Source organism: Eriocheir sinensis, unplaced genomic scaffold (genome assembly GCF_024679095.1).
Source record: "Eriocheir sinensis breed Jianghai 21 unplaced genomic scaffold, ASM2467909v1 Scaffold1, whole genome shotgun sequence".
Lineage (NCBI taxonomy): Eukaryota > Metazoa > Arthropoda > Malacostraca > Decapoda > Varunidae > Eriocheir > Eriocheir sinensis.
The window spans coordinates 42733-56001 of record NW_026110295.1 but is presented as its reverse complement, the minus strand read 5'-3'; the positions used below and the strand labels follow the sequence as shown (position 1 = coordinate 56001).

Below are 13269 nucleotides of genomic sequence, written 5' to 3'. Positions count from 1 at the left end.
GCATACACTACTGCAGTGTCTAGTTTAGTCTTGTTGTATTGTATTGGTTGTTTGATTGGTTGAAACTGTGAGAGTTTCCCTTTCGACAGCATTAATAGGTCCGACGGGAAGTGACTTGGTGGCAGTGACAGAACACTTCTGATTTGAAGAGTGTTATGTTAGTTATGTATCATTACAAGCATGCATATTGTCTCATGTCACTAGTAATGTTTTTACACACCCTCTATCTGTCAGTGCAGATGCTGCTTCCTCGGCCTGTTTTGATTTCCCCCGTGACGGAGGAGTGGGGACGAGGAAGTCATCCGCCTTTTCACAGGTTGTTTGATTGCTTGAAGGTGTGAGAGTTTCCACAGGCGACAACATGGATAGGTCCGACGGGAAGTGGCTTGGTACCAGTGACAGAACACTTCTGAAATGAAGAGAGTTCTGTTAGTTATGTATCATTACAAGCATGCATATTGTTACATGTCACTAGTACTGTTTCTACACACCCTCTATCTGTCAGTGCAGATGCTGCTTCCTCGTCCAGTTTTGATTTCCCCCGTGACGGAGGACTGAGGACGAAGAAGTCATCCACCTTTTCACAGGTCGGGGAAGCCTCTTTTGCATGCTGAGGTGGGTCAGCCTCCACCATTGAACTGTCTGCCATAGCCCTCACTTGACAGGATGATCTTTGGGATAAATACAATCCATCCACTGTACACCCAAATAAGTTTACATATATCAAATAAGTAACCTGATCACATTCCACATTAACCAGCATACTTACGGCACTTGCCACTCCGCATCAGGTAGCACCTCAGTGTCTTGGTTGCATAGTTGCTCATCATTCTTTAGTTTGCACCGATTTCTTAGTTCATTTAATATTTTTCTATTACTTCCATCCCTGGCACCACTTTGCCGCTAAATTCATAATAGCAAATAGCGGTACCCAGGGAGTGGCCACACAGTGTGGCAAGCTTATTTCTAAAGGTAGGGTCCTTTTATTTCGTCCCATATCGGTGTGATCTGCGAGCACCTTAGGATGCGATATGGTATTTTTGGTTCTGGCGTGCATCTTCTTGCAGTGTTACTGATGAGTTTTGCCAGGTTGGAGAATGAAATCTTTGGGCAACATTCTGCATCGCTCCTTTGTATTCTTGTTGGCAATACAAAACACTGAGGTGTCATGCAAGAGGGTGCAAGTGGCCTGTAGTACTTCATATAGGAGTCCATCAGACGCACTTCACTGTCAGTGAGGTATACCAGCGCTGGGCCTGGAATAAGAATCAGGGTTACTCATTGACATGTTTGTATATATTTTAATCTCTCTCTCTCTCTCTCTCTCTCTCTCTCTCTCTCTCTCTCTCTCTATCTCTATATCTATATATATATATATATATATATATATATATATATATATATATATATATATATATATATATATATATATATATATATATATATATATCTATATCTATATGTATCACTTCATAAGACATAAAATGATTAAATATGCACTACCCACCCTGCTCAGCTGTCTTATGAGGAGCAATCCGTATGACATAGATTGTTCCATCTGGGAATACTTTTTCCTCAGTCTCTGTGTATTCAGACAGTCGATACTCAGTGAATTCCATCGGCCTCCTCAAAAATTTAATCATGAACAGGAGAATGAGCACATCTCTCCTGTTCGTGAAGTCTGCGAGAGTGGCTGGCCTGCAGGAGGGATCCTTGTAACACCTCAGTGCTGAGGAGGTATATTCGTTCATAAAGTCAGATTCCAAGATTTTGCAGACAGCCTCCAAGGAGACATTTTCCCTCTCCTTCTTCCTCCTGGTTTTGATCATATCCACTCTCTCCGTCTTCTTTTATTTCACTAAGGAAAGAAGAGCGCAAATTGGACAATCAATACAACCCAACAGCAAGAAATAGGTATAGACAAGGCAGATATACAAAACCTGAATACCTTCCTGTCATAGTACGGAGTCTCCTTAGGGTCAATCTGTGATCCTCCTCACTAATGCGGAAAACTTCCTTCTCCGCTGCCGCCAAACAATCCACCTCTCTGGATGTGGTGTGTATTATTTTGCGGATATATGTGGAGATGTACATATGTTTTCTGCTTGGAATGTAGCCATGAGGGTCATCACTGTCCATTCGGACGAAGTAGTTGCAGATTACGCTGCCAGTGAGTGTGTCCACGGTCTGCTGCTTCATCATGAACTTGAGAACATTCATAACATTTCTGATGTCTGCCTTAGCGGTTGCCCTTTTAACAAGACTACAGTCTTTCATATATTTTTCAAACTTCTCTATAAATGATTTAAGTCCATCTGAGAGTGTGATTGTCACTTTGCCAGAACTGACCTTGACAATGTCAGAATTTTTGAGTTGTGTTGTCAGAACCAGGGATTCTTTCATTATCTTGTTATATAGGATTGATTATCGTCTGGCCAAATGGACTTTTCAGCCTGGACATCAAGCCGTTTCACATTTTTTATCTCAAACGCAGCACTGGTGCAGTGGGTATTTCATGCTCCCGTCAGGTTTAGTCTTGGTCTTAGAAGGGGCATCCTCCGTGGACACACTCACTTGCACAAGCTGCTCATACTTCTTAAGCATTTCATTCCTGTCTTCCTTTGTGAGATACCCGCGACATTGGCTGAGATGCCGATGTAGATTCATGCACCTGCCAGGACATCCTGCTATGGGGCACTTTCGCCTGCAGCAAGTCAAAAAACATGTAAGCATGCAGTTATATTAACACTGATCGACTCTTATACATCCTATACAGGGTGATTCAATATTGTTCCACCAAACTTAGAGTATCAGTTGTATTACTTAAAATAAATACATTTTATTCTGTAGTAATTTTTCGAGAATTGCATTATTTAGGAGATATGTGACTATAGCGGAATTTAATTCGGCAGCTCGTGTGTGTTGGTAACGCTGCATGAAGGAAACGGAGAGTGTTGTCCCGCTAACCGAACACATCATCCCCCTCCCTCCCTCGCACGTAATGATGACAACACCATGGTACTTTGTATTTTTTAATTAGAATGTAAATCCACACATCACAATCATGGTTTGCGTCAAATGAGTTACAGTACACGGCTACGTAATGCACAATCTTCATCAGAGCTCATTAAGTAGATAACGAATATCATAGTCATCCAAATAGTATCACCTGGCCTCCCTCATACTGCATAATTTTCCGGGAGATGGAGGAAGGGGTTGTATGTATAGTATATCATAATGTAGTGTTGAAAAGCTTTTTAACGTTCACTTTCTTGACATGGTAGTTTCCCTAGCAGTATTCTCTGGCAACTATTATGGCGTCAGGAATGGAGAGGTAATGGATGTAATGGTTATTAGCGGTTGCTCGTGACTACACTTCATGAGAGTTGCGCATCAAAAGCTTTTAACCCTTTTAATCCGGCAGAGTTTTTATGTTCGTTTTTGAGCTGACATTGGATGATGTTATGAGGTTTTATGATTCTTCTCTTACATTCAGCGAGTTATGAATTGTATCCAGTAATATTCTCGGTTTGAAAATTTCGTAGTTTCATTCAGTTCTGACTTATCATACGTATACTGTTTTAAAAGTTTCAAGAAGTCAACCGGAGTGAAAGGGTTCAAGAACGTAAATGCTAGAATGGGCCGTGTTCTCGTGGCCCAGTGGTTCAGGCCTTGTACGCTCAGGCGAATACCAGGATGCTGGGGTGTTTATGTTCGAGTACTGCCCTGTACCACTGGTTGTTGCAAGGTAGGACCATAAATGGTTGGACTCTTTCCATCACCCCAGTCCGGTGTTTACTCTTGCACTTGAAGGACTGGGCATCTCCACTGCTGTCTGGGTGGTTGGCGGCGTACACACCCTCTTCCCTTGAGGTATATCCCCAACGGCCCCCCCCCCAAAAAAAAAAAAAATCGTATAGGACACACACACACACACACACACACACACACACACACACTCTCTCTCTCTCTCTCTCTCTCTCTCTCTCTCTCTCTCTCTCTCTCTCCTTGCTATTGACTCTAATCATAGATGAATATGAATCACTAGATCATCATTCTTAAAAAATATTTATACGTATTTAATTTCCATTAATTTTGGCAAAGGGTAAAGGAAAACAGCAGTAATTAGCACGCTCATCCCTACCCATAGGTGATAAAGGCTGCCCTGTTTGGACGGCAGTGCATCTGTCGATGAGTAACGCGGGCCGTTGCAGCGCTGCCTGGGCCCTGGGGCCAGCTGATTAGCTGCACTCGGCACCGAACCCGCTGCACATTTATAGGATTTTCAATTTTTTTTTGCGGGAACGAAAGAATGCTCAGTCCAATAGTAAATAGTGCACACATGGAAATAAATCTGTAATCAAGGTAATCATTTAATTCCTTTAACATATATACGTATCGACTATTATCGAGAGAAAAAATAGGTTGTGCTGCTGTTCTGCAGCACTCAAACTATACGAGCCGCCACTGACAAATACTAAACCGATCCACCATGTGCCTACTTCAAATAAAACATACGGTTGATGTTTGGGCCTACTGTGAATAATTCATATAGAGAAAAGAAAACAGTAGAGTAACATTATGTTTATTTTACAGGCAATAAGTAAACTGCTTCCAAGTTTAGACAGTACAGATCCACCCTACTTATCAAGACTGAACATGAAAAAATTTAACAAAAAACACAGGTACATTCAATTATTCAGTTTGTACATACATTATGTAGTTTTCTGTATATCACGTTAAACAATAAAACATGGCAATATGTATTATTCAGGATTAATGAGAATATCCAATGTTCATTAGGATAAATAAACAGAACCCAGAACATCTACAATAGATGTTCAATGTGATTGCCCCCTACCTCAATACAGAGATTACAACGGCGGATCATGGAATTCCGAACACGTCCCAGAACACGAGGCATAAGATTGCGAATGTGATCGCAGCCAGCCTGAATTCGAGGAAGTAGGTCTTCCTGTCTGTCAACTGGTGTTGCGTACACAATGGTTTTCAGTTGACCCCAAAGGTAAAAATCTAATGGGTTTAAATCTGGGGAGCGTGGTGGCCATGAAATGGGCCCCCTATTTGCGATCAGCCTACCATGAAATGTCCGATTTAAGTGATCTTGAACAATATGACTATTATGAGCAGGGCTCCATCATGCATAAACCATATTGCTCTTCGTGTTGTTAGGGGTACATCTTCGAGCAAGCATGGCAAAATGTTCTCCAAGAAGTGCAGATAAGTTTCTCCAGTCAAACGGCCATGAAGTACATAAGGACCTAATAAATTATCTCCAAGGATTCCACACCACACATTAACAGAAAACCTTTGTTGATGTGCTTTCGCAAGTGATGTGGGTTCTCCTCATCCCAATAATGCATATTATGTGTATTAAACATTCCTGTCCTAGTGAAAGTTGTTTCATCAGTGAACAATACTAAACTACTAAATGCACCATCGTCTGAGGTTTGATTTATGTACCACTGACTGAACTCTCTACGTCTTTGAAAATCGGCTGGAGTTAATGCCTGCACCCTCTGAATATGGTACGGATGAAGTAGCTGCTCATGTACCGTTCGCCACACTGATGCCTGACTAATCCCTACCTCATACGCAACTGCACGAGTGCTAGTCCGAGGATTAGTAGCAACAGCCTCCAACACCTCCTCCTCATTACGTGCTGTACGAGTATGCCGAGGTCTACCTACGTCGGACCTGGTGGGGCGGAATCTTCCAGAATCCCTAAGTCGTCTGTGAATGGCAGCAAATGTTGAATAATGTGGGTGACGTCGGAATGGGAACTGTGCTGCATACAACCGCTGTGCTGCTCTACCATTCCCACGTGCTGCACCATACGTCATATGCATATCTGCCTGTTCTTCGAAGGTGTATTGCTCCATTCTTAATACCTGTGAAGGCAAATACGGAAACCACATTACAAACTAACGTAAAAAAAAAAAAAAATCTGAAAGCGTAGATCTCCGCAATGACATTCATAGTTCGCAATGAGCAGCCTGGAATTAATTATGTTACGTCAGTTCTGGGGGTCATGTTGTAACCTTGTTTTTCACTATTGGCGTGTCTTGACCTCCTTCTAAGATTAATTTAGGAAAATTGCTGGTTCCAGGTGATCATCAGGATAACTCAAAATTTGATGATTTCATAGACCATTTCCGACCTCTCGAACATTTCATCATAAAATTCCTAAATATTTCAGTTATGCTGTGAAGAAATCAACGAATAAATAAAATTACAGACTGTTTCCGACCTCTCGAACATTTTATAAAAATATTCGCAAATATTTGAGTTATGTTGTGCAGAAACAAATAAACGAACACACACTAACACCGATCAAATTACAGATCATTTCCGACCTCTGGAACATCTTATCAAAATAATCCTAAATGTTTGAGTTATGTTGTGAAGAAACAAACAAATACGATTAAATAATCATACACTGACGCCGATAAAATTACTATTACCTCCTTGGCGGTAGTAACAATAAATACTGAACTAGGCATATCAAACTTATGTCTTAATCCATCCTTATAACATTACTAATCACCTACGGGTATCAAGAGATAATTATACTCGCAAGTACTGGCACCAAGGTATTTGTACTTTGATTATAAAACTTTGTCTTTTTTATATCTAAGGATGCAGCTGAAGGGCAAAAACAAAAGGTAGAAAAAAGCTCGCTACTCGCTGCTCCCTAAAGTGAGAGTCAAGTCATAAAGAAAGATATAGTATGTATTTTGGTTACAGAGTTGTTTTAATATTCCCCTCGTGAAGGCACTCAAGTCGTAGACAGGAGGAAATACAGAAGCAGGAAGGCTGCTCCAAAGTTTACCAGTGAAAGGGAAGAAAGAGAGAAGGTACTGGTTCATTCTTGCATAAAGGGTTTGGACAGTATAGGAGTGAGCTTGTGTTGCAAGACGTGTATAGCGAGGCCGTGGGAGGAGGGGAGGCATGCAGTTAGCAAGTTCAGAAGTGCAGTTAGCATTAAAATAGCGATAGAAGATTGAGAGAGAAGCAACATTGAGGTGAAACTTGAGAGGTAGAAGACAGCTAGTAAGAGGAGGGGATCTGATGAGACGAAAAGCCTCTGAATCCTCTGTTCAAAAGAGCTGCATGTGTTGAACCTCCCCACACATTACATAACATCATACCTATAATATGCTAAGTAATTCAAACAATACAAAACGAAATGTAATACGTACTAGCACTGACAGGGGGAACAAATATGGTGACCAACAGTGAAGGGTTTCCTGGTAATCAGTCGAAAACCGTTGTCACCGGCTCCGCCATCTAAAAGAAATGAATACCATGAGTCATGCAGTGTATTATTTATAACTCTGGGGTATTTACCGACTTGATCTTTGTTGTCTGTACTTCAATCATTCACGAAGCAGGTGATACGTATTAAAAAAAAATAATGCAGTACTGGTAATACCACATTTAATGTTTGCCAAGTTTCAAAACGGCATTTAATAGTATTTTAAGAGTATTTTAACCTATGTATTGCCATGTACTCTTATAACACCTTTAGGCACAATGTCTATCAAATACATTATGAACTAATTTCAGCCGAAGTTCACAATTCACTTACCTGAACGGGGGCCAGAGGATGGATTGACATCAGGGCTGCATACCACCCACGATTTCAGTACTGCTTGGAGTCAAATTAACTGAAGCTTCGAAACCTAAACAAACCTCGTCGATGAAACTTCAGTTGCTACTCTCAATGAGACACTGAGTCTTTTCAGCTGCTACTGATGAAGAAGAGTTGCATTATAAAATGTATGATTACACCAACATACCATACGTAAGAAATTCCCAAACGTATGATACTGACCCCATGTCCAAGGTGTACAAAGCGATCAGAATAACTACATACGTGGACCAGGGTAAGGCAGATGTTCATGTGTTCGGACAGCTGGCTAGAGCTACGTATGGTACTTTGAGACGTTAATGCAGCACTGCCAACAGCGCTGTTTCTTGCTACATTTGTGCCAAGAAAAGACAAGTACACTGTAATATATGCTCATTGACCGATAGGATACAACATTATTACAGGATAAATAGGAATGGCCGCTAGTCTATCAAATGTCATTTTTACTTAATACTACTGAAACGCCTTTGCCTTCAGTTATGCAATATCCAAACTCATTAGTGCTACCTTTCTTATTAGTCACCTATCTCCTAAATAACGCATTTCCCTGAAAATTGCCACATAATAAAATGTGTTTTTTTCGACAAAAGAAATGATCGTCAAAGTTTGGTGGAACAATATTGAATCACCCTGTATAGTCGTTATCGGTAACAGGTTAACATACTTACTGTCTTCTGCCTGTTAGGGCCCGTTTCATTGGTCGAGGCCGGTGTTGTCCTCGCTGACGTTTCAATCTATTTTTCTTGTTCCCTTTTAATGGCCTCCCAGAAATCTCTTGTCATTTTTAAACAAACTGATTCTTCAGCCTTCAGTTGTTCTTTAGCATCTTCATGGACCTTAATTTTTTTTTTCTGAATTGATTTTTTTTTTTTTTACAACTAAGGGAACAGTTCAAGGGCGTAAAGATATTTAAAAAAAAAGCCCGCTACTTACTGCTTCTGAATAGAGGTCAAAGGAGTGGTCAAAAAGAGAGGTCAATTTCGGGAGGAGAGGTGTCCTGATACCCTCTTCTTGAAAGAGTTCAAGTCGTAGGCAGGAGGAAATACAGCTGAAGGAAGATTGTTATAGTAGGATATCAATGTATTATTATTATTATTATTTAATATCACCACGAATTAGGCATACAATTGTCAATGGAAAAAACCCACGACAGATAGATCACGCCACCTTATAGGAATGTCGTCCGTCAGTGTTTACCGTCTCAGTTTTGTATACTTCGCATTTCGATGGTGCGCAGAGGTTACCTTGACGTACGTGACCAATTGTAACAATTATTTTCCAACCTGTAACTCGTAACTCCTTCACGAGAGTCCGACTGACACACAACGACAGTCACTCTCGCTCCAACGCTCCTGTATATAGGCTACGAATATATTCACCTTAAGGAAGCTGAAGTCTTAATCAACGCCCTTTAAACGCCCCCCGACTAGCCCGTTACAGATTGTTCCAGAGTTTTCCAGCGTGAGGGATGAAAGAGGGTAGATGCTGGTCGACTCTTGCATAAGGGGTTTGGACAGTATAGGGATGAGCATGAGTAGAAAGTCGTGTGCAGCGGGGCCGCGGGAGGGGGAGAGGCATGCAGTTAGCAAGTTCAGAAGAGCAGTCAGCATGGAAATATCGATAGAAGATAGAAAGAGAGACAACATGGCGGCGGAATTTAAGAGGTAGAAGACTGTCAGTATGAGGAGGAGAGCTGATGAGACAAAGAGCCTTTGACTCCACTTTGTCAAGGAGAGCTGTGTGAGTGGAGCCCCCCCACACATGAGATGCATACTCCATACGAGGACTGACAAGGTCCCTGTAAAGGGATAGCAACTGTGCGGGGGAGAAGAACTGGCGGAGACGATACAGAACGCCCAGCCTCGAGGAAGCTGATTTAGTAAGAGATGAGCTTTGCAGTTTCCAGTTGAGATTTTGAATTAAGGATAGACCGAGGATGTTTAGTGTTAAAGAAGGTGATAGCTGAGTGTTGTCAAGGAATAGGGGCTAGTTGTTTGGAAGATTGTGTCGAGTGGATAGGTGGAGAAACTGTGTTTTTGAGGAGTTGAAGGACACCAGGTTCCTCTTGCCCCAATCTGAAATAATAGTAAGGTCTGAGGCTAAGCGTTCTGTTGCCTCCAGCCTTGAATCGTTAAATTCCTGTATGGTGGGTCTTCTATTAAAAGAAGTTGAGTAATGCAGAGCGGAGTCATCGGCGTAAGAATGGATAAAACAGTTCGTTTTGGAAAGAGGATCCTCAATGAACAACAGAAAGAGAGTGGGAGATAGGACAAAACCCTGTGGGACACCACTGTTAATAGGTTTAGGGGAAGAACAGTGACCACAGCAGAAATAGAACGGTCAGAAAGGAAACTGGAAATAAAGGTATAGAGAGAAGGATAGAAACCGAAGGAGGGTAGTTTGGGAAGCAAAGACTTGTGCCAGACCCTATCAATAGCTTTTGATAATGTCCAGCGCAATAGCAAAGGTTTCACCGAAACGGCTAAGAGAGGATGACCAAGAGTCAGTTAGGAAGGCAAGGAGATCACCAGTAGAACGCCCCTTGCGGAACCCATACTGGCGATCAAATAGCAGGTCAGAAGTGGAAAGGTGCTTTTGAATTTTCCGATTAAGGATTAATTCAAATGTTTTAGATAGACAAGAAAGTAAAGCTATAGGACGGTAGTTTAAGGGATTGGAACGGTCACCCTTCTTAAGCACAGGATGTATGAAGGCATACTTCCAGCAGGAAGGAAAGGTAGTTTTTTTTTTTTTTTTACAACAAAGGAGGCAGCTCAAGGACACACAAAAAAAGAAAACAATAATAAAAAAAAACCGCTACTCGCTGCTCCTAAAAAATAAACAAAAGAGGTGGCCGAAAGCAAGATCAAATACGGGAGGAGAGATGTCCTGATACCCTCCTCTTGAAAGAGTTCAAGTCGTAGGCAGGAGGAAATACAGATGAAGGAAGATTGTTCCAGAGTTTACCAACGTGAGGGATGAAAGAGTGAAGATGCTGGTTAACTCTTACATAAGGGGTTTGGACAGTATAGGGATGAGCATGAGTAGCAAGTCGAGTGCAGCGGGGCCGCGGGAGGGGGGGAGGCATGCAGTTAGCAAGCTCAGAAGAGCAGTCAGCGGGGAAATATCGATAGAAGATAGAAAGAGAGGCAACATTGCGGCGGAATTTAAGAGGTAGAAGACTATTAGTATGAGGAGGAGAGCTGATGAGACGACGAGCCTTAGCCTCCACTCTGTCCAGAAGAGCTGTGTGAGTGGAGCCCCCCCACACATGAGATGCATACCCTATACGGGAAAGCCGGAATAGGAAAACTTCGTGTATGGCGTCGTCACTCGTCACCCAACCGGGGTGACTGGTTGCCAGACGCATATCGCCGCGTAAAGCGGATTTAAATGGCTGGACATTTAAATGCCTTCGCTGCGGACACGCCCTCTTATCCACTAAGCTTTGTTTTCCTTGTATTTCTTTCGTTTTTTCTGCTTTTTTCGGAATTTTTCTGATTGATAGCGGTGTACGATACTTTGGGTCTGTCTGGTGAGGAGTGGGAGCAGTTGGCGTGCCGCATGGCCTTGGGCTCAGTGCGTGAAATAAGACGGGAGTGGATGTACGTACTCTCTTCACGTCATTCTCTATCTTCCATGGTGATGACTTTTGTGCGTTTGTTTTGTCGTACCGACTATAGTAAGTGACAATGCCACGTACGAGTGCAAAAAGAAAGTCGAAAAGTGAAGCAGCGCGCCAGAGTATATTGAAAAGGTGGAAGAAATGTGACGATACGCATCAGCCACCCTCCCAGGTGGGTGTCAAAGAGTTCACAGCATATACGCCACGGAAAGCAGTAAAGAAGTAAAAAAAGAAAAGCAAGACAACACCTGGCCCTGATTACCAGCCTGGTAATTTCTAAACAAACTGTCCTGGCAACAATGAGGTGGGGTGGGCTCCACTGAGACCCAGTGAATATGTTATTTTCATTTTAGATATATATAATATATCAAAAATATGTTATATAACCTAATATGATTATAACACGGGACCAGGAGCCTTCGTTTCTTTAGAGGTCTACCAGGCAAGGGAGAACTCACCTTCCGTAGGGGCTATACAAGTGACATAAACGTGATGTAAACATGGCCTGAACTACCTAAACAACCACTACCAACCTTCCAGGAATGGCCGAAGAGTTATATAATTAAATATTTGGATTTGGTGCATGTTGGAGTGATTGTTATGGGGTATTGAAGATGTTCACACAAAAATGCGTTTTTCTCAAAACTTGTTTTTGGCACACATAATGTTTAATAACTCTGTCAGTAATTGACCAATTTTAGAAATTCAAGTATCAAAATGATCACCACCCTCGTGTTTAGTAAACGTACTATTATCACGCATTAATTTCCACAAATAAATTTATGACAAATTTATAAAACTCGAATTTTTGACGAAATAAAAAGGTAACATTTTACGGTGTAATAAATTTGTTGTAACTTCACTTAGGTGTACGAAAATAGTACCATAGGTACTTTATTGTGTATATTATCTGTGATCAAAAGGAAATTGCCATACTATTCAGCTTAGCTTTCTTTACCATATTACTGGTATAGAAGTACTGCATATTAATACACATTGTGTAAAAATATTATTCACCTAGGTGAGAAAATAAAGGTAGGAGGACCCAAAAACCGATATCAGTGCCAAGCGGCCGAATTTCCCCCTTAATGGTTCGCTTTGCCTCTTGAGCGCTGGCCGAGGCAGTCATTGACGGATAAACGGCGGGAGTAACGGACTCAGGCCTCGCGAGCGCTGGCCGAGGCCAGCGGGTAATCGGCGGAGGTAGGTCGCTCGCCCTTAATGGTTCGCTTTGCCTCTTGAGCGCTGGCCGAGGCAGTCACTGACGGGTAAACGGCGGGAGTAACGGACTCAGGCCTTGCGAGCGCTGGCCGAGGATCGCCCTTAATGGATCGCTTTGCCTCCTGAGCGCTGGCCGAGGCAGTCACCGACTGCTCGAGTGACGGGTAAACGGCTGGAGTAACGAACAAGTCAAGGAGACACTGGCCCTTCATACGACATACACTTTGGTGTGTGGCGGGTAAACTTTGCGTCTTGAGCGCTGGACGAGGCCCTCAGTCATGAATCGTGTAACGGGTAAACGAGGTGGGGGGATTAACGCGCCAGTACCTAATGGCTCGTTTTGCCTCGTGAGCGCTGAACGAGGCAAGCGGGTAATCAGAGGGGGTAGCTCACTCGCACTTAATAATGGTTCGTTTTGCCTAGTGAGTGCTGGACGAGGCAAGCGGGTAATCGGCGGAGGTAGGTAGCTCTCCCTTAATAATGGATCGCTTTGCCTCTTAAGCGCTGGCCGAGGCAGTAACTGACGGCTAAACGGTGGGAGTAACGGACTCAGGCCTCGCGAGCGCTGGTCGAGGCCAGCGGGTAATCGGTGGGGGTAGGTTGCTCGCCCTTAATGGTTCGCTTTGCCTCTTGAGCGCTGACCGAGGCAGTAACTGACGGGTAAACGGCGGGAGTAACGGACTCAGGTCTCGCGAGCGCTGGCTGAGGCCAGCGGGTAATCGGCGGGGGTAGGTCGCTCGCCCCAATG

The 13269-nt window shown here is 42.8% G+C and overlaps 1 long non-coding RNA gene across 1 annotated transcript; it reads right to left on the bottom strand.

Annotated features, from left to right (window-relative positions):
- Window positions 1-5364: 5364 nt before the first annotated feature.
- Window positions 5365-8300, bottom strand: LOC126988830 (uncharacterized). The gene is made up of 3 exons (XR_007742565.1): window positions 7613-8300; window positions 7224-7311; window positions 5365-5912 (listed from the first exon to the last, which is right to left on the bottom strand). It is a non-coding gene; the product is annotated as an uncharacterized LOC126988830 (long non-coding RNA).
- Between the last annotated feature and the right edge of the window lie 4969 nt (window positions 8301-13269).